The 20,455-nt window shown below is 45.1% G+C and overlaps 1 long non-coding RNA gene across 2 annotated transcripts; it reads right to left on the bottom strand.

Annotated features, from left to right (window-relative positions):
* Nucleotides 1–1,321: 1,321 nt before the first annotated feature.
* On the bottom strand, nt 1,322–19,904 carry LOC133239484 (uncharacterized). 2 transcript variants are annotated; one of them, XR_009733847.1, is made up of 3 exons: nt 16,302–19,904; nt 2,267–2,337; nt 1,322–1,507 (listed from the first exon to the last, which is right to left on the bottom strand). It is a non-coding gene; the product is annotated as an uncharacterized LOC133239484 (long non-coding RNA). The 2 variants fall into 2 exon arrangements; XR_009733848.1 differs by lacking the exon at nt 16,302–19,904 and adding an exon at nt 6,259–6,656.
* Nucleotides 19,905–20,455: the final 551 nt, after the last annotated feature.

Genomic DNA, 20,455 nt, shown 5'->3' with positions numbered 1-20,455 from the left:
CGCATGGTATGGTGTAGCGCTGCACAGCACGATACAGCGCAGTGGTGGTAGAGAGCCGTGTGGGCAGGGGAGAATGCTACAGTCTAGTGTGGTGCAGGACAGCACAGTGCAGGGCCGCACAGTGTGATATAGTGGACTACAGCATGAGGGAGGAGCCAGGACTTGACCCAGGACAGGTAAGTCCCCACGGCCAGCCCCTTGACCACAGCTGACTATTGTGTGCTTTCGTATGCCCGGCAGTAGTCCCCGGAGGGCAACAGCAGTCGGGCATGAGGGGGCACTGGCCACATTGGAGGACGTCTGAGGTTGGCATCCTAGATGACAGCCACGACCTCTTAGCTGTCCCCTCTGCAGGCCCTGCCAGCCAGGCACGCAGCCTCACAGTGCAGGCGATAGGAAGCGCCCCGCACAGCTGGGTCTCTGCAGTGCCTCCTTGCTGGTCATCGGCTATGCTGGAAGAACACCGGTAGCTTCAACTCCATTCTCCTGAGGGTGGAGGCATGAGGGGTCAACCTGCCTCTCACCCTTAACGCTGAGCAATCAGGGGAGGGCCTGGAGTCCGAGGTGGGGAGGGGTCTGCCACCAGGTCTCGTTTCCCTCCAGCATCACGGCTTGGACACTGGAATGTTCTTGTCCCTGGCTCCACCTGGGATGTGGAAACTGGAGGAGACGGGCTGTTAGAAAATGAAAAATGAGACGCAGAAGCAATTTTCCTCATGGACTCCAGCCCCAGGAGCGTCAGCCTTTGCTTTGAATGCAGGTCCTTGTCTGTTTTGTTCTTAATTTATTCTCACGGATCTGCCCAAGTGTAGTTAAAGTTCATGGAAAGGAAGACAGTGGAGAGCAGGGAGCCGAGGGCTCGAGGTGCTGCCAGGGAGTGGCAGACAGACCTGGAGTTGTGCAGGCTGGGGCTCCTGACCTGCCTTGTGCTGGAAGAAATGTTCTACACAAAATAGTCATCCTTAGAGGGACATGTGGCTGTGCCCACAGGTCCTTCCCCAGGGCTTTCCTGGGGAAGCAGGGCTGGCCCTACCTGCCCACTTCCTGGGAGAGCTCTGCCTTTGACTCCCTCTGACTAGCTTTATCCTGAGTCATTCAAAATGTGCAGGGGAAATGTTTAAGTGGGGTCCACAGTCAAAGAGGCCACCTATGCCACCTGATGCGAAGAGCTGACTCATTGGGAAAACACCCTGACACTGGGAAAGATTGAGGGCAGGAGGAGAAGGGGGTGACCGAGGATGAGATGGTTAGATAGCATCACCAACTCAATGGGCGTGAATTTGAGCAAACTCTAGGAAATACAGGGAGACAAAGAAGCCTGCCGTGCTGCAGTTCATGGGGTCACAAAGAGTTGGACACAACTTAGAGATGGAAGAATAGCAACAACAGTTCCAGAGGAGCCGCAGACAAGAACAATCTGTGTTGATGGTCTATCCAGTTGTGTCTCTATTGGAACAGATGGGGGTTCTTCTTTGATGCTGGGCTGGTTTCTCCTCCACCTTATTGCCTGAGAGGAAGATGAATAATGAGAGCGATTAGAGAGGATGACAACCTGGACCCTTGGAATCCTATCACCGACCCTTTGCACCTGTCACCTGAACTTCTTAACGATACATCCCAGTCCCTACCTGCCTTCACATGCGCTCCCTCAGCCTGCATGCAGCTGCCAAAGCAGATGCTCTGACATGCCCGTGACAGTGCAGCTCGAGACCCTTCTGTGCTCCCTACTCTACAAGATCAAGTCTGAGGTCTTGAATGTGACCTCTAAGGCCCCTCAAGTTCCGGCCCCTCCTGGGGTCCATTCAAGCCCCTGCCACCTGGCTCACACCTGTGTTCCCTCTCACAAAGGACAGCAGCCTGCACTTCCTTCCTCTGTCCTCTGGCCTTGCTCTGGCTTCAACCCACACTGCCCTCTCTCCCCAAAGTGCTTCTACAGCTTCTTCTCCTGGCCAAGCCCTACGCCTCCTTCAGCACCTGCCTCCAGGTGACTCCTCTCCCAGGAAGCCATGTGAGCTCCCTTCCCCAGCCACCCCTCACCCATTCCCCCATAGCTGGGGCTCCGTACTCTGTGCCCCTGTAACATACTGTGACCACTTTTATTCCCACTCAGCACGGGCCACTGACGTGTATCTTCACTGCCTGCCCAGGATGGGTGCTCGGTGAATCTTTCCAGAAGGAATGAGGAAAGAAATGAAGGGCAGAAGGGGAGGAGCCGGAAGGATGGGAGGTGGAGAGAGGAGGGGTCCCCCTGTCCACTGCCGATTACCTTATTTAAGACCAGGATTGTTGTCACTCATTTTTATAGTCCTGTATTTGCTCCCAGTGGCCCCAGCAATCCTAAGAAAATGTAATTCACACCATGTCATCCCTCAGCTAAAACTCGCCAGCCTCCCTGGAAGTGAAAGGTCCTTGTGCGGACCTACAAGGCCCTGCCTGAGTCGGACCTTGCGGATCTCAAGTCGCCTCTTGGATTCTCCTTCCTGCACCTTTCCCCTCTCTCTGCTCCAGGCCCACCTGCCTGCTTGCACAGTCGTGCATTCTCTATGGGATGTCCCGTCTCCCAAGGGTGCAAAAACTGACTCTTAAGGACAAAACAATCTTCCTCTTTTTACTTACAGAATACACATGTACACACAAGACACATACAGATATACAATAGAACACACATGTACACACAGGACATAAATAAGTATACGATAAAATTTCATCAGGAACAATTAGGGGAAAAATACCTAAAAAGCCTCTGTAGGAGAGTGATAATTAAAAAAAAAGAAAAAGGGGGGATTTCCCTGGTGGTCCAGTGGTTGTGAATCTGCCTTGTAATGCAGGGGTCGCAGGTTCGATCCCTGATGGGGAACTAGGATCCCACATGCCACAGAGTAACTAGGCCCGAGTGCCATAACTACTGAGGCTTGCACGCCACAACTGGAGAGTCCAAGTGCTGCGACTCAAACCTGACACAGCCAAATAAATACATATTTAGAATAAAAAGAAGAGTTGAGAAACAGTGCCTCAATCTTGCCAGGACAGACCGACCCCAGGGCCTTTGCACTTGCTGTTTCCTTGCTTAGCATTTTCTTTCCCCAGATTCTTGCCGGGCTCACTCGCTTACCTCCTCCACTTCTTTTCAGGGATGTCACCTCAGTGGGGCCTTCCCTGGGCACCCCATCCAGACAGCAGCCTTTCATGCTGCCTGTTTCTGTTTGCTAGTTTCTCTCCTTAGCCCTAACCTGTTTGGCACATGATATATTCTTGTTTATTGGCTTTTTATCCTCACCACCTAAAGGTAGCCTTTATCTGTTTTGTTCACTGCTATGTCTTCAGTGCCTGGAATAAGCTTGGGTGCAGAGTAGGTGCTCAATAAATACTTGCTTGATGAATGCTTGGGATGAACCTGGCACATATGTAATAGGTGCTTGACGCAGCAGTGACCAGAAAGCCCCATTCTTGGCAGTGATTTCAACTTTCTTCCTAGTGTGATGCGGGTAATTGCAAGTAGGCAGCTCAAGTGACCCAAAATCAGAAAGAGGAAGACAGTCTGAGATTCTGAGAACAGAACCTGACTTAACAGCCCTGGACGATTGAGAATGAACTGTGTCCTGTAGCTTAAGGTGTGATGGGATGGCCAGCTGTGCTTTGGACCAGATGCCTATGGGACGCCTGGTGCTGTTGGTTTGCTTTAGAAAGGATGTCAGAGGCTGCAAGGGAAGGGATGCTGGCCACTGTCCCAGCCCTGGCCATATCATGTCCCCTACCCTGGGCCCAGGGACAACACGTGAGATGATGCTCCCACCCCTGCTGATAAGCCACAGTTCCCCCCAAAACACATGTTCCTTTTTAAGCTTTAACCACTCACTGGCCAGGACCGGTCATCACAAACTGGATTTTGTTCTTTTTTAAGTTAGGCACAGAGAGTACTTTCTGATGGTAGTGGAAAACTTCACAGGAGAAACATTACCCGATTTTGTCATCATTTTTTTAATGAGCAGGAGTTCCCTAGCCAGGCCCTTACTAGCTAATAAACTGATGTGAAACTGCATGCCAGGTTCTCAATAAGTCAAATGGCGAAACTAATGATCATTCAGGAAAATTATATAAATGAATTGCTACAATATTATGAATTATTTATAATCCCTCAAACCTACAAAGTCAAGGTTGATGATTAAGTTAGTCTTATAAAGAAAGGGAACCACATTCTCTCCAAAGAAAATTGTGGCCTGAGGTTGTCTAGCCAATGTGTACATGCCAACCACTTAGTAGATAATTACTTAGACCTTCAAAATCTTTATTTTGTTTCCTTTTCTTCTCTTGTAAAAGAGTTGTTTTTAGCTGTAAGTGAACCTCGTAAAGGGGCTCTCAAACCCACCAGCCTGGATGAGTTACTTTCCTTTCTTCCCTTCCCTTCCTTTTGCCTCTCTTCTTTTCAGACAGTTGCGTTTTTCTCCTCCTCTCCCCACAATGCCCTTTTTTTCCTCCCTTTCCTCTACCTCTCTATTATGTTTACTATTATTATTATAAATGTTTTAAAATCATAAATTGATGGAAGCTCATTGTAAGAAAGAAATGGCAGCCCACTCTGCTGGGATGGGAGTTGGGGCGTGAGGCTGCAGATACAAGACAGACAAACCCTGGTTCCAAACATTAAGAAGCTTAGGAGGTTTGGAGCCAAGAAAATCTGAGGAGGTTTCTAAGGCAAGTATTCTTGTCTGGAAAATTCTATGGACAGAGGAGCTTGGTGGGCTACAGTCCATGGGACTGCAAAGAGTCGGACACAGCTTAGCGACTAAACTATCACTACCATCATTGCAAGAAACTTGCGGGGAGAGGGCAATAATTCAATCACCTGGTGAGAAAACTATGTATTTTTTAAAACATTTTGATGTACAGACTTCTCATTTCTTCCCCCACTTCCTTTCTTTCCCTTTTATGTTTTAAAACATGAGACTGGCATCAGACCAACTTTATAACTCTTTTTTTCCTACTTAACATGAGATGAAAAATTTTCCATCTCATGACGTATTCTTCCACAACATGTTTTAGGTGGATACTTCGTATTTCCGTATAGAGATGAGCTATAATTCATTACAGGCTTCCCTGATAGCTCAAGTGGTAAAGAATCTGCCTGCAATTCAGGAGACTCAGGAGACTCGGGTTCAATCCCTGGGTCAGGAAGATCCCCTGGAGGAGGAAATGGCAACCCACTCCACTATTCTTGCCAAGAGAATCCCATGGACAAAGGAGCCTGGCAGGTTACAGTCCATAGGGTTGCAGACACGACTGAACACGCCTGCAAGATAATTTGTTAAACCAACCCTATATTGTATTAAGTGGTTTCAGTCGTGTCCGACTTTTTGTGACCCTATATTGTTGAGTCTTCAGGTAATCCTCCCCACCCTTTTTATTGCTATAAATAATGTGCTAAGGGATGTCCTCAAACAAAATAAATCTTTGTGCAAACTTTGGCTTTTTTGGAATACATTCCTAGAGGTGGGGTCACGGGTCATAAAGTAGGCAGGTTTTTCACTTCTCTTGGACTGACCAGTTCTCAGGAGTCAGATGCATCCCCCACCTTCCATGACAAGGGTCTGCCTATCGAGTAAGGGAGCTTTGAAGGCTCCTCTCTCTTTCCTTCAAGCTTTCTATTGACCTTGCCCCCAAAGATATCCTTTCCCTCTTCTTTGGGGAAGCTGTGCCAGGTAGCAGTTATATATCTAATGTAAATTCACACTCCCTCTCCCTCTGACCTAGGGTTAGCAGTCTTCAAAATCCACTGGAAAAATTCTAGCAATGCCAAGTCCTGGCTAGAGTTTCCATGGTGACAGACAATGACAGCAACATTTTATCCACCTCCTTAAATCTTCAGAAGCTCTCAAGTCTCAGAAGATGCCAGGGGAAATTTCTGCTTTATCAGCGGGTTCAGTTTAATCCAGTCCCACCCAGTTGGGGTGTCTCCTATGGGCAAAGCTAATGGCCAATAAGATTTTACCTGGATCTTATAAAAATACCACTTTCACACTGCTTTAATGTTTTTTTTTTTTTTTCTTTCCTCTTGCCTCTTCCCTGCTTTCATTATGTCCCTGATAATCCTAGATTTCTAAAAGTCAGTCTAAACACATGCCTGGGACATCAGCCAAGAAGGGGCATTACAAATGTGAGAACACAGAGCAAATGAAAAAGACCCTTTTGAAACAATCAGGAGCATTTGATTATGGTCTAAAGTATTGGAGGTTGCCCCCCGCAAAAGTAAATTTAACTTACTCAGACATAAAACTGGCCTTGTGGTTACAAAAGAATATGGCTGTAATTTTCAGAGATTCGTACTGAAGTATGTGCAGGTGAAATGAAGTTATATCTTGGATGTGCTTTCAAATAGTTTAGCAAAGGAAAAGAAAGAGAGAGAATATTGATGAGGCAATGTGGCCAAATTTTTATAACGTTGAACTTTGATGATAATTTAAAAAATCATACTATTCTACTTTGAGTGTGTTACAAAGTTTCATATTAAAAAATTAATAAGAATAGTGTTATGGGGACTTCCCTGATGATCCAGTGGCTAAGACTCTGAGCTCCCAGTGCAGGGGACCCAAGTTCAGTACCTGGTCAGGGAACGAGATCCCACATGCTGCAACTAAGGATTCTGTGTGCCGCAACTAAGACCTGCTTCAGCCAAATAAACAAATATAATTTTTTTTAAAAAGGAACAACGTTATGTGCCTTATATTTATTTTTTTCTAATGGAGCATTGTAATGATCACAAGGCGGCTTCCCAGATGGTGCAGTGGTAAAGAATCCACCTGTCAATGCAGGAGACACAGATGTGGATTCCATCCCTGGGTCAGGAAGATCCCCTGGAGGAGGAAATGGCAACCCACTCCAGTGTTCTTGCCTGGATAGTCCCATGGGCAGAGGAGCCCTGGCAGGCTACAGTCCATGGGGTCACAAAGAGTCGGACATGACTGAGTGACAGAGCACACACAATGGCCATGAAAGAGCATCAGAGCTCTCAGGTTCATTCTATGACTTAATATTTTCTTTAGAATTTCACTGGGGGTTGGACCACTGTGGTTTCAGAGCCCTAGTCCCAGAGTCCCAGTCCCAAGGCTGCAGGGGAGGACCCCCACACACACAATGTCAGTAGCGGGACAAAGGCTAAGATGACCCCTGACCTCTCCTCCAGGGCAGGGCCCAAGGCATGTCAACTTTTGGGTGGTTCTCAGCCTCAGTGTCACATACACCCTCAGTAATTTAACACTCAAAAATACATTATTCACAGAGAAAAAGTTTTTACTGCAGTTTACACACACAGGGGCCTGTGAGAGTCAACCTGCTTCCTCCAGCCTCCTTTGTTCTTGGTTGCTAGGCATCCCATGGCTTTATGAGAACAATATTTACTTTTATTTATTTTATTTGGGCTTGTATTTGAAGAGTCTGGGCAGCACCCAGGATGGCGGGGCTGGAGATTTTCTAGGGGATAAAATGCTCTGTGAAGCAGTTTGTCCATGACTGCATCGGTGATAGATCAGTCCTTCCCACACAAGGTCAAAGCCCTGGATTGGAGCTTGGGTCTCTGCTTGAAGCAGCAAGTGTGGGATTCCCACAAGAGATGTGGGTTCAAGGGGCTTCAGAATCCTGTGCAGAAATGCTGGCCAATCCACTGCCCCTTCTCAGTTATTCCACTGAGGGTTTTCTTTGCAAAAGAAATATTATAATACAGTCATAAAAGACTCAAATAATCGTATGGAAGTAGATTGCAGAAGTCTTGCTCATTACCCATCCCCCATCCCTTCCCAGTGGACCCTTTGTTATGGTCTCTGACCTTGTAGATCCCATAGGTTCTCAGAAGTAATTCTAAGGACCTACTATGGATGGAAGTTGGGGCATGGGACTGCAGATACAAGACGGACAAGCCCTGATTCCTACCCGTAAGAAGCTTAGGAGGTTTGGAGCCAAGAAAGTCTGAAGAGTCTCTAAGGAGAGCTCTAAAGGATGGGTTAGATTCAGAGTTAGAAGTTGTAGTCACATCTGTTTGGAGAAGTAAAGAGAAACCCCTGTTGCCTCTACTCACAACACTTCTGACAAGTGTGTAGAGAGTTCCCCCATACCAACCAGTTCTCCAACTCAGCAGACTGCAGCTGGGTATCCTACACTTCGGACACTAACAAGCCAGAGTTGGTGTAGACTCCTCAGATTAAAGACTCAGCCACACAAGACTGACCCCACTTCAGTTGCCAGTCTCAAGCTCCAAGCTGTCATCTGTGCTTCTGACTGGCTATAAACTGGAATTCTCATGATCCCCGCCTCTTGGGTGCAATAATTTGCTGAAATGGTTCTCAAAACTCCGGGAAATGCTCATTTCAGAGTGTATCATAAGGGATGCGGATGAACAATCAGATGAAGAAGTACATAAGGCAAAGTCTGGAAGGTCCCAAGCACAAGGGCTTCTGTCCCCATGGAGATGGGGTGCACCACCCTCCTAGCTTGTGGACGTGCTTACCAACCTGAAAACTCTTGGCTCCCCACAGTTTAGGAATTTTTACAGAGACTTCATCATGTAGGCGTGATCAATTATTAACTCAGTCTTCAGATCCTCTCTTTGCCTCTCCCTGGAGGGTGAAGGGTAGGGCTAAAAGCTCCAAGAATCTAAACATAGCTTGGTCTTTGGTGACCTGCTCCCACCCGAAAGTTATCCAGGATCCCATCAAGCACTGCCTCAAAAGAACAGAAGAAACTCTTATCAGCCAGGAGTAGCGAAGAGATTTAGGCGCTCTGAGTCAGGAACCGGGATCAGAAACCAGATGCTAGAACAAAAGATGCTCTGAGTATCCCTATCATTCAGGAAATAGCCAGGGATTTAGGAGCTCTGTGTCAGGAACTGGGGGGAGAGACCAAATATAGTTCTCTTATTATGCCACAAGAAAGGGCATTAGTCTTGGGACACTCCAGATAACTTTTGAGCAGTACTCCAAAGGATGTCATTGTTCAGTCACTAAGTCATATCTGACTCTTTGTGAACCCCTGAACTTCAACACGCCAGGCTTCCCTGTCCTTCGCTATCTCCCAGAGTTTGCTCAAAGTCATGTCCATTGAGTCGGTGATGCCATCCAACCATCTCATCTTCTGTTGCCCCCTTCTCTTCCTGCCTTCAATCCTTCCCTATGTCAGTGTCTTTTCCAATAAGTCGGCTCTTCACATCAGGTGGCCAGAGTATTGGAGCTTCAGCTTCAGCATCACTGCAAAGGATGGGGCAGATTTAAATCATGGAGAAGGAAGACTTACCTGGTAGGGGAGAATGAGGGGAGCAGGGCCTGGGCCTTCTGCACATCTGTGGGCATGGTGTTCGTGTCCTCTAGGAATCTTTTGGATACAAATGATAGAAAAATCTAACCCAAGTTAGATTTTTGGTTAGGCAAAAAGAGAATATGTATGCCTGGTTAGACCCAGGAGCTCCTAAAATGTCGAACTCTATCCCTTGGTTCTGTTCTGATTCTTGTGGACTTTATTCTTGGACCATTTTTTTGTGGATCAAGAGGGTGGTCAGCAGCTCCAGAATCTGAAGTCTTTCAGGTTAGATGTTGAGGAGAAAAGAACACATCTCACCCTGTTAGCTGCTGAATAAGAACCAGGATTTACTCTCATGGGACAAATTCATCCCTGAAGCAGTCACTATGCCCAGAGATTGAAATTTTGCTAATTAATCTGTTCGGGTCACATGCGCAGAGAGAGACGGGAATGGTTGTTCACAGGATGTCTATGGATCTGTATCCAGAAGAAGGTATATCTCCTCGTATTCAGAGGACATCTTCAGAGCATGACCTCGGCAGGGATGCCAGATGTAAAGAGAGCTTCTATTTGCAGGAGCCTGTTCAGGAACGAAAGTCCACAGTAATAAGATTAAGTTGAGCAAAGACTCCTTACTCAATTCCTGGGAGCCAGGTGTGCTCCACGAGTTCTGGGAGGGCAACTTAGGAGGGCCACACCTACCTCAGCTCGGGCTTTCCCGATCCTTCTGAGGGAAAGCTGGTTGCCTCCTGGATAAATCCAAGTCCCGGGCTTGAGATGACTGAATTGTTCAGGCTTCTGGAGATGATTAGTTGCCCAGAAAATCAGAATACAGAGAACCCAGGGAAGCATTCATTCAGAGCTTCTGGCCTGATATCTTGGTGGACTGAGGAGTGGATTAGGAGCCCCCACCTTGGCCATGGCCAAGGCAGCCACACTCTAAACAAGAGGACACCAAGAAAGGGGGTGGCGCTAGCCAGAGGCCTTAGAGCCCTGAAGCCCAGGCAAGAGGGAGCCCCTTCAGGTGTTCCTCTGGGGCACACCCTTGAACAGAGGACAAAGTCCTACTTCTGTGGAATCCAGCAGGCTCCCAGCTACTCCATCGGGACTCCTTTGCGCTGCAGGAGGGACCTGGAGATGGATCATTGCTGCAGCTTCAAGCAAATCCCCTGAAATATCGGGAAGAACTTTTGCTTCACTCCTTTTCATGGTCTTCCCCAAGGACCAGGTGTTATCTTTGACTGGAAATGAAAAATATGGGAATGAGGAGATACAGAAGGGAGACTCACAGGTGGTGAAAGGAAGATGAACTTGAGTTCAGAAGAAAACCAGGTGTAGGACTGAGATTTAAGTGTTTCCTCAGAAAGTTTAGAGAATGAATGCGTTGCTTTTAACTGGTACCTGGAAGTAGACAGGGAGAAGAGTCTCACCACTTAGCTGGGGAATGGGAAGGTGGAGGAATTAGCTTTCTGCTAAGTAATACTTTTCATTTTGCTTAAACCTTTTTTGGACAGAAGTATTTCAGAGTGTTTTGTACAGTGCTATGCATCCTAAAACATGAGATGTCACAGAACTGTGTATATTTTTGTCTTGGAGTTTTCATCGTGAACTCAGTTGGGATCATATCTTCTGAAGTGTTTAGGATTTTTGACAAAACCAGAAATCCAAACAAGTCTATGTTGGGTCCAATTTTGTTTTTTAAAGAAAGTAACCAACAAACATTTGACTGCCAGAGATAAGAGGGAACTTCTTCAATCTGATGAAGAGCATCTATTAAAAACAAAAATGAAACCACAGCTAGCATAATGGATGTTTTCCTCCTGAGGTTAGTGCAAGACAAAGATATCCATTCTTGCTGCTTCTAGTCAACATTTCACTGGAGGTTCTACACAGGGAAATTGGCCAAAAAACAAAAACAAAAACAAAAATAAAACGTGGCCTGGTTGGAAAGGAAGACTTAAAATTACCTGTATTTGCAGATGACATGATCTTATATATAGAAAACCCCAGGTATTCCACTAAAAAGCTTATTAGAACTAATAAACAAGTCCAGCAAAGTTACAGAATACAAGATAAATCTATAAAGTTAATTACATTTCTATATACTAGCAATGAACAATGAAATTGGGATTAAGAAAACAATTCCATTTGCAGTAGTATCAAAGAGAAGAAAATATTTTAAAATGAATTAAACCAAAGTAGTGCAAAACCCACACTTAAAACTACAAAAGGATTTAAATAAATAGAAAGACCTCCTATGTTCATGAATTGGCGGATAATATTAAGATGGTTGTACTGCCTAAGGTGATCTACAGATTCAATATAATCCTTGGTCAAAATTTCAACTGCCTTCCCCGCCCCCACCGAAATGTACAAACTGATCCCAAGATTTTTATGGAAACGTGAGGGACCCAGAATAGGCAAAGCAGTCTCAAAAAGAAGAGAAAAGGGTGAAGGACTCAAACTTGCTGACTTCAACCCTTAAAGTTACAGTAATCAGGACAGTATGGTACTGGCCTAAGTATAGACATACAGATCAATGAAACAAAACAGAGAGCCCCAAAATAACCAATACATCTATGGTCAATTGATTTTCAAGAAGGATGCCATTCAATGGGGAAAGAATGATCTTTTTAACAAATAATTTGTGGCAACTGTATGCTGTGCTGTGCCTAGTCTCTAAGTCGTGTCCAACTCTTTGCAACCCCATGGACTGTAGCCTGCCAGTCTCCTCTGTCTGTGAGGATTCTCCAGGCAAGGATACTTGAGTGGGTGGCCATGCCCTCCTCTAGGAGATCTTCCCGACCCAGAGATCGAACCCAGGTCTCCCGCATTGCAGGCAGCTTCTTTACCGTTTGAGCCACCAGGGTAGCAACTGTATATCAATATGCAAACAAATGAAGTCAGACCCCCTACCTCACAACATACGTGACAAATGATCACAACCTTAATTACTTACTACCGTGTGTGGCACAACACGGGTTGCCTTACAGGTCTGGAGTTCAAAGTCCAGTATCGTGTCACTGGGCTAACGGCCAGCTGTCCACAGGGTTGGTCCCTTAGCGGAGCACCAGAGGACAATCTTTTCTTTGCCTTTTTTCTGATTCTAGCAGCCCTCTGTATCCCTTGGCTCTTGGCTGCTTCCCCCATCTTCACAGCCAACAGTACAGCATCTTTGGACCTTCTTCCATCTCTCCCACTACTTCTGTTGGCACATCACCTTTTCCGCTTCTGTAGTTGAATCTCTTTCTGAGATTTATAGATATCCCTTATTAAGCGTCTTGTCAGGACACTTGTGATTACATTTAGGGTTCACCCAGTAATCCAGGATAATCTTCCCATCTCAACTTGCTCACACGTGCAAAACCCTTTTTACCATAAAAGATAATAACCACAAACTCCAGGGATTAGGGCCTGGATGTCTTTGGGGGCCATTATCAGGCTCCCATCGTGGTGATCACATCCAATTGTAAGCCCAAAGCTATTGGAGGTACATGCAATGGGTGGGTCCCTCTCTAACTTTGTTGCAAGGAAGGTCACTTGGCTAGTGGGTATGGCTTTGGGACAAAAATTTCTCAAAGGAAATATGCATGAACCATTGTTCTATCTGTTGGAATAATGTGACATTTATCTTTGTGAGGCAAATTTATCCCAATTGTATGGTGAGTATTTCAAGGCTTTAGCCTTCGAAAGGGTCCTAGAACCTAGGCTGCCTGCATCAGGCTTGTCCCTCCCACAAAAGGTTCTGGACTGCTGTCCTTTGATCTCTGAAATCTGCTCTGTGCTAATTTTCTCTTACCTCTCTTGCTTTCTGTTTCCTCACGGCACCTGCCTCTATGAGGTTCCCAGACTTGTAGGGATGAGGAAGCAGATATCAGAGTAGAGTACAAACACACATCAAGAAGTCAGAGAAAGGCCCTCTCTTCTTCTCTTCTGCCTCTATGAGTCGACTTTGGTATTTCTCTTTTAACCCCTGAACTTTTTGGTGAGTACACATCTAAATTTTCTAAGACATTGCAGATGAGATGCAAGAGATTGCTAGATTGCTGGATTCTGCACAACTGAAGCTTTCTTGAATCAGTCATCCCCAGGTGAACCAGATTCCCCTGAGGCCTGCTTGTACTGTCAACCTCTGCTGACATTTGAAATTAACAAATCTCCCATTTTATTCTTTCCTCTTCATTCTCAAAGTCGTTCTGAGCAAGTAAAATGGATGCAAGAAAGGACTGGAAGAGTTCTGTAGAACTTGATCCCAGCTTTCTTTGAGCTCTTTGTGCTGAATTAAAATAAGCAGACTTTTTTGCTGTCTTTGACAGTTGTGTGGCCCATGGTGATGCTTCCCAGAGGACCGTGTGACATTTTTATAGTTGTTTCCTGTTAAGCTCCCATCTCTCATTGTTTACAGAAGTTCTTCTTTGGGCATGACAGTTGTACAACAGCAGTGGCTTCAGCCACCACCACCTAAATTGGGTGTATCTACTGGGCCTTTTTGAAGAACTATGGATGGAGGTTCATAACATTGTACAGGAGGCAGTGACCAAAACCATCCCAAACAAAAAGAAATCTAACAAGGCAAAATGGTTGTCTAAGGAGGCCTTATACAGCTGAGGAAAGGAGAGAAGGGAAAGGAAGGGGAGAAAGGGCAAGATATACCCAATTGAATGCAGAGTTCCAGAGAATAGCAAAGAGAGATAAGAAGGCCTTCTTAAATGAACAATGCACAGAAATAGAGGAAAACAATAGAATGGAAAAGACTAGAGATCTCTTCATGAAAATTGGAGATATCAAGGGAATATTTCATGCAAGGATGGGCACATTAAGGACAGAAACCATAAAGACCTAACAGCAGCAGAAGAGATTAAGAACAGAATAGCAAGAATACACAGAAGAACTATAAAGAAAATTCTTAATGACCCAGATAACCATGATGGTGTGGTTACTCATCTAGAGCCAGACATCGTGGAGTGTGAAATCAAGTGGACCTTAGGAAGCATCACTATGCACAAAGCTAGTGGAGGTAACAGAATTCCAGTTGAGCTATTAATATTAAAAATCCTAAAAGATGCTGCTGCTAAAGAGCTGCACTCAATATGTCAAGAAGTTTGGAAAACTCAGCATTGGCCACGAGACTGGAAAAGGGCCCTTTTTATTCCAGTCCCAAAGAAGGGTAATGTCAAAGAATGTCCGAACTACCATACAATTGTGCCCATTTTACATGCTAGCCTGGTTGTGCTCAAAATCCTTCAAGCTAGGTTTTAGCAGTACACGAACTGAGAACTGCTAGATGTACGAGATGGACTTAGAAAAGGCAGAAGAACTAGAGATCAAATTGCCAACATTTGTTGGATTATGGAGAAAGCAAGGGAATTCCATAAAAACAACTACTTCTGCTTCATTGACAATGCTAAAGCCTTTGGTTTGTGTGGCTCACAACAAACTGAAAAATTCTTATAGACATGGGAGTACCAAGCCACCTTATCTGCCTTCTGAGAAACCTGTATGGGGGTCAAGAAGCAATAGTTATAACCGGACATGGAAAACTGACTGGTTCAAAATTGAGAAGGAGTATTACAAGGCTCTATATTGTCACCCTGCTTATTTAACTTATATGCAGAGTACATCATATGAAATGCCGGGCTGAATAAATCACAAGCTGGAATCAAGATTACCAGAGAAATATCAACAACCTCAATTATGCAGTTGTGTGAGTCTCTTTGTGACCCCACCAGGCTCCTCTGTCCATGGAATTCTTTCTTGAAGCAAGAATACCCGAGTGGGTAGCCATTCCTTTTTCCAGGGAATCTCCCTGACCCAGGGATTGAAACCAGGTCTCCTGAATTGCAGGCAGATTCTTTACTGTTTGAACCACCAGGGAAGCAGCATCAATTCAATAGGCATGAGTTTGGGCAAACTTTGGTAGATACTGAAGGACAGGGAGGCCTGGGGCGCCGCAGTCCATGCAGTCACAAAGAGTTGGTTACAACTTAGTGACTGAATAGCAACAACAGATATGCAGAGGATACCACTTTAATGGCAGAAAGTGAGCCATTAAAGAGCCTCTTGATGAGGGTGAAAGACGAGAGTGAAAAAGCAGGCTTGAAACTCAGCATTAAAAAAACTGAGATCAAGGCATCCAGTGCCATCACTTCACGGCAAATAGTGTGGAAAGTAGAAGCAGTGACAGATTTTATTGGGCTCCCAAATCACTGCAGATGGTGACTGCAGCCATGAAATTAAAAGATACTTGCTCCTTGGAAGGAAAGCTATAACAAACCTAGATAGCATATTAAAGAGCAAAGACATCACTTTGCTGAAAAAGGGCTGTCTAGCCAAAGCTATGGTTTTTCCAGTAGTCATGCATGGTTGTGAGAGTTGGACCATCAAGGAGGCTGAGTGCTGAAGAACTGATGCTTTTGAACTGGGGTGCTGGAGAGACTCTTGAGAGTCCTTTGACTGCAAGCAGATCAAACAAGTCAATCCTAAAGGAAACCAACCCTGAATATTCATTGGAAGGACTGATGCCAAAGCTGAAGCTCCAATACTTTGGCTGCTTGAGGCGAAGAGCCAACTCATAGGAAAAGACCCTGATGCTGGGAAAGATTGAAGGCAGGAGAAGGGGGCAACAGAGGATGAGATGGGTGGATGGCATCACCAACTCAATGGACATGAGTTTGAGCCAACTCTGGGAGATGGTGGAGGACAGAGGAGGATGAGGCAGCACATCCCTTCAGTCTTCTAAGAGAAAGGTGGGAAGGCTGAGCTTAACCTATTTGTGCAACTCACTGCTCTGAGGCTGAAACTGATATCCTTTACACAGAAGTAATCTTACACCACTTCGAGTGTAGGGCTTCACCAGGACACTCAAGTTCATACCCTCTTCCTTCTTCTGTGCTATAATGTCATCTACTTCACTTCTACATATCTTATGAACGCCATAGCACATTGCTATTATTTTTTCCTTAAATATGCAATCACCTTTTAAGCAAATCAAATGTTGATAAAAAATTGTCTTTCATACTTACATTTATTCACACTTTGAAGGACAGGGAAGCCTGGGATGCTACAGTCTATGAGGTCTCAAAGAGTCGGATACAACTTAATGATTGAACAACAAAAACAACGCTTTCAAGTGATCTTCATTTCTTTCCTTGGATCAACATTGCCTGGCTATTTGAGCTAAGAAGGGGTTAAGCTATTCCCAGGTGGCTCAGTGGTAAAGAATCTGTTTGCCAGTGCAGAATCCCAGGTTCAGTCCCTGGGTCAGGAAGATCCCCTGGAGAAGGAAACGGCAGCCCACTCCAGTATTCTTGCCTGGAGAATCCCATGGACAGAGGAGCCTGGTGGGCTACATTCTATGAGGTCACAAAGAGTTGGACATGGCTTAGCGACTGAGCACGGCACACACAGCACAGAGCTGAGCTGTGATTCCAGAGGCCCGTGGTTCCTTTTGGTTAAACTCTGTCTGGGCTTCAGAACCCAAGCATCTTAGGGGGCGGGGTGGGGGGGACCTGTTTTCCAGGTCTTCGGCTGCTGCTGCTACCTTCTCTACTATAGTTGAGGCTAGTTGAGGACAGGTGGGAAGAATTCGTGGCTGAGTAATTCACTTGGGGCTCCTCCAGATTCCATCCATCCATTGACCCATAGGGTCCTCTCAGGCTCAACTAAGTCCTGCTGTCCTCCAGAGTCTCCACAGTTCTGGCAGGACCCCCTCTCTCCATCTTCTCATGCCAAGGTCCAGTTGCCTCCCCTGGTAAGAAGTCTGCTCACTCCTGAAAGACTTGCTTTTCTCTGGAATTCATTTCATGAAGGGTTTCTTGCAACCCTTGGCTCTTAGCCTGATAGAACACACTTTCAATTTTGTCCAAATTTCTCTTGTCATTACCCCCAAGAACAAAAGTACATTCTCTTACATGCTAACCAGAAGCAGAAGTCCTCTGCTTGTTTGCTTTGTTCTGTTCTCTTTTCTCCTTTATGAGCAGGTGGTCATGAGGAACTAAGAGGAAATGTACTGTATCATATGGGGCCAGGATGATCACGGAGTTCCTGTTTCCCCAGCCAGCATCTGGGATGCATGATGGTTTTGCTCCTACTTGGAATGGTCACTGTGCTTCCTTCGATCTAAGGGGAAGCATGAGCTTCCCAGGAGGCTCAGGGGTAAAGAATCCGCCTGCAGTGCAGGAGATGCAAGTTTGATCCCTGGGTTGGGAAGATCCCCTGGAGAAGGAAATGGCAACCCACTCCAGTATTCTTGCCTGGGAAATCCCATGGACAGAGGAGCCTGGAGGGCTGCAGTTCCTGGGTTCACAGAGTCGGACACGACTTAGCAACTGAGCAAATCAGCAAGTCAAAAGGGAAGCACAGAGGATGGAACCCGGACCACACACAGTGTCCTCACCCATAAGTGAGGACACCTGGGTCTTACCTGAAGGCTCTGCTGCCACACCACTGTGAGGTCTTGGGCTTATCATCACTCTTTGGACTTTCCTTTTCTCCTCTGCAAAGTGAGGAGTTTCTGCTGCACCAACTTTGTGGAGAAGAAAGCAGTAGCACTTTAAGATTCTCGCTCAGCTTTTGCAGGAAAAAATAAATGAGTAGGGTGTTTTGTGGGATCTGAGTTCCGGTAACGTGAGAGGCCCCGTCATGCTACCCCACTCATTAACTTGTGATGATAATGTACACACAAGGCACTAATTCTTTATTTTTAAAAAATAAAATGGTGGTTAATTTGATTTGAATGCTCCGGTCTGGGAATATGCTTCATGATTTTTAATCCAATTAGTGTTGGAGATACTTCTGATTCTAAGGATATCTGGTTTCTGCTTATGGTATAAGTTCTATGTCCCAATGACTCGTGTTTCAAGAAGGAAGAAGTGGCAGCCTATAGTCAATAAAAAAAAGGTCTGTATTTATGGTTGCTTTGCTTTTTGTTATCAAACGCAAGCTGCAGGGAGTAGAGGCTTTACTTTTAGCTCAGATTTCTGTAAGCAGCAAAAAAACAAAAAACCCGCAGACAATTTTGACTTGAAGGTCTTACATACAAATTAGCATTATTTCTCAATCTGATCTCAAAACATCCTGTATCATGTGTTTAATCATGTCTGACTCTTTGCTACTCCATGGACTGTAGCCTTCCAGGCTCCTCTGTCCATGGGATTTCCCAGACAAGACTACTGGAGTGGGTTGCCATTTCCTTCTCCCGGGGATCTTCTCAACCCAGGGATGGAACCCACATCTCCTGTGTCTCCTGCAATGCAGGTGGATTCCTTACCTGCTATAAACAAAAGCTACCACCATGACCACCAGACTGGGGAGCCTTCTGAAAGTCTTAGCCCACAAGTCAGGGGTCAGTGGGCCCACGGGTCAGATTTTGGTTTAAACAGAGTCATATAGGCAAACGACTTCAGTCCCGGATTTTCCCCATTCTTGCATCCTTTTCCTACATGTTAGACCTCAAAGTTGCTCTGAATCACTCTCCAAATAAGTGACATTTTCGCTAAGAAAATAGTGCCCCAGATCAAACCTTCTATTTTGTTGGCACCATATCTATTCAATAGTCTGAAAGTTCTGAAGGGAAATGTATTTGTAGGAACATGTTGGTGCAATTTTCACACTTAAATTTTTGCCATGAGTAAAACTCATCACTCTCAAGGTAATTTCATAAGAAACTTTCTTCTGTCCTCAGCTGTTGTTGACAGAAGTCCCATGAAACCATCTTAGACGTTGACACAAATTGTGCCCTGTCGCCCCTGTGATAAATCAGTGTACGATCCAATTTTAATGTGACAGAAAAGTGAAAGGAAAGCAGAGAAAAGTGAAGATGCTAGACGGGAAAGCGCTGCGCAGAGCCGTCTGGTTGAGAACGTGCTCTCTGAGCTGTGATCCCACTCGTGTGATTGGGGAATAGTTCAAATCAAACCACCATCTCCTATATCCTTGTTCAGTGGAGAATGTTGCTAAATAGCTCTGGTGTTATTTCACAGGATGGAATTTAATCTCTCTGCAGCTGAAGCTCTCAGGTGATCAGACAAGAACAGGAAGATGAGTCTTACATATTTTCAGCAAGAAAAAAAAAAAATTCCTGGGACATAATTACCCACGTTACCCTCTCCAACCAATCTGGTTCTGTATGTTCAATTAATTATGAAAACATAGATGAGACCAACGAAAATACTGTACAGAAACTAAAAACAAATACTGTTCCATTAGTAAATGTTGTGGAGAGTATGAAAAACATACCTCTGTCAAGAATGTGGAAAACAGGGAGTGGCCCTGAAATAACATTTCTGTTTTTTTTGTTTTTTTTTTTGAAGACTCTAGGAAAATCAAAAGCATATTGAGCTTTGGATCGGGGCTCATGGCAAAGGGGATAGTGACAAGATTATTTCTTCTTGGCACTTCTAGGAAGAGGATTAGTTAATTGAATCTGTGGTTTTTAGATTTAGTTGGTGCTTCTGGCGTGGCTGCTGGATGGACGAGGTTCTTGGGTCCATTTTCCTGCTCGGTCCTCTGCCCAGTTCTCCAGGATGAATCGAAAAGATTCTGTAGTCCATCAGCGCCCCGGCCTGTTTAGACAGACTGATGCAGTGAGGCACGAATGTGTTTGAGCAGCACAGGAAACTTCGATGTCACTGGGTACCAGAAAAAAAAAAAAATAGTTTTTTTTTTGTTTTTTTTTCGGAAGATACAGGTCTGTACCGTTATCTCAAGTCCAAAATTGGGGAGGACGGTGATAGGGGGAGTACAAGTGATTGTGAAAGGAGGAATTCAATTCCAACCTTGAAAAGACTCCTCAATCTTAAGAAATGAAAATATTACTAAAATATTTAAGTTAAGGCAGAGAGATGGTGGGGGAACTCACTGATGTCTCTCTTGCACCTAATTTTAAGGCTTAAGACTCTGATAAAACTGTTCAGCTCTCACAGGGGTCTCTCACCAGATTCCCAAATGTGAGGGGTGTCATTGGAGATGTAGAAATAAGATCTCCAAGGAAATGCGTATATGAATTGTGTTTCCATCCTACACCCATCAGCACTACCAAGTTATTAATCTTTATTCTAAGCATGAAAGCAATGGGATATTTTATCCCTAGTTTATAATCAGGGCATTTATGACCCAAATAGTTTCTTTCCTTTAAGTAAGATTAGTATGCCCAGTCTATTTCTCTAAAACACCCAAA

The sequence above is a fragment of the Bos javanicus genome, chromosome 26 (assembly GCF_032452875.1).
Source record: "Bos javanicus breed banteng chromosome 26, ARS-OSU_banteng_1.0, whole genome shotgun sequence".
NCBI classification, from domain to species: domain Eukaryota; kingdom Metazoa; phylum Chordata; class Mammalia; order Artiodactyla; family Bovidae; genus Bos; species Bos javanicus.
This window is presented reverse-complemented; position numbering and strand designations above follow the sequence as displayed.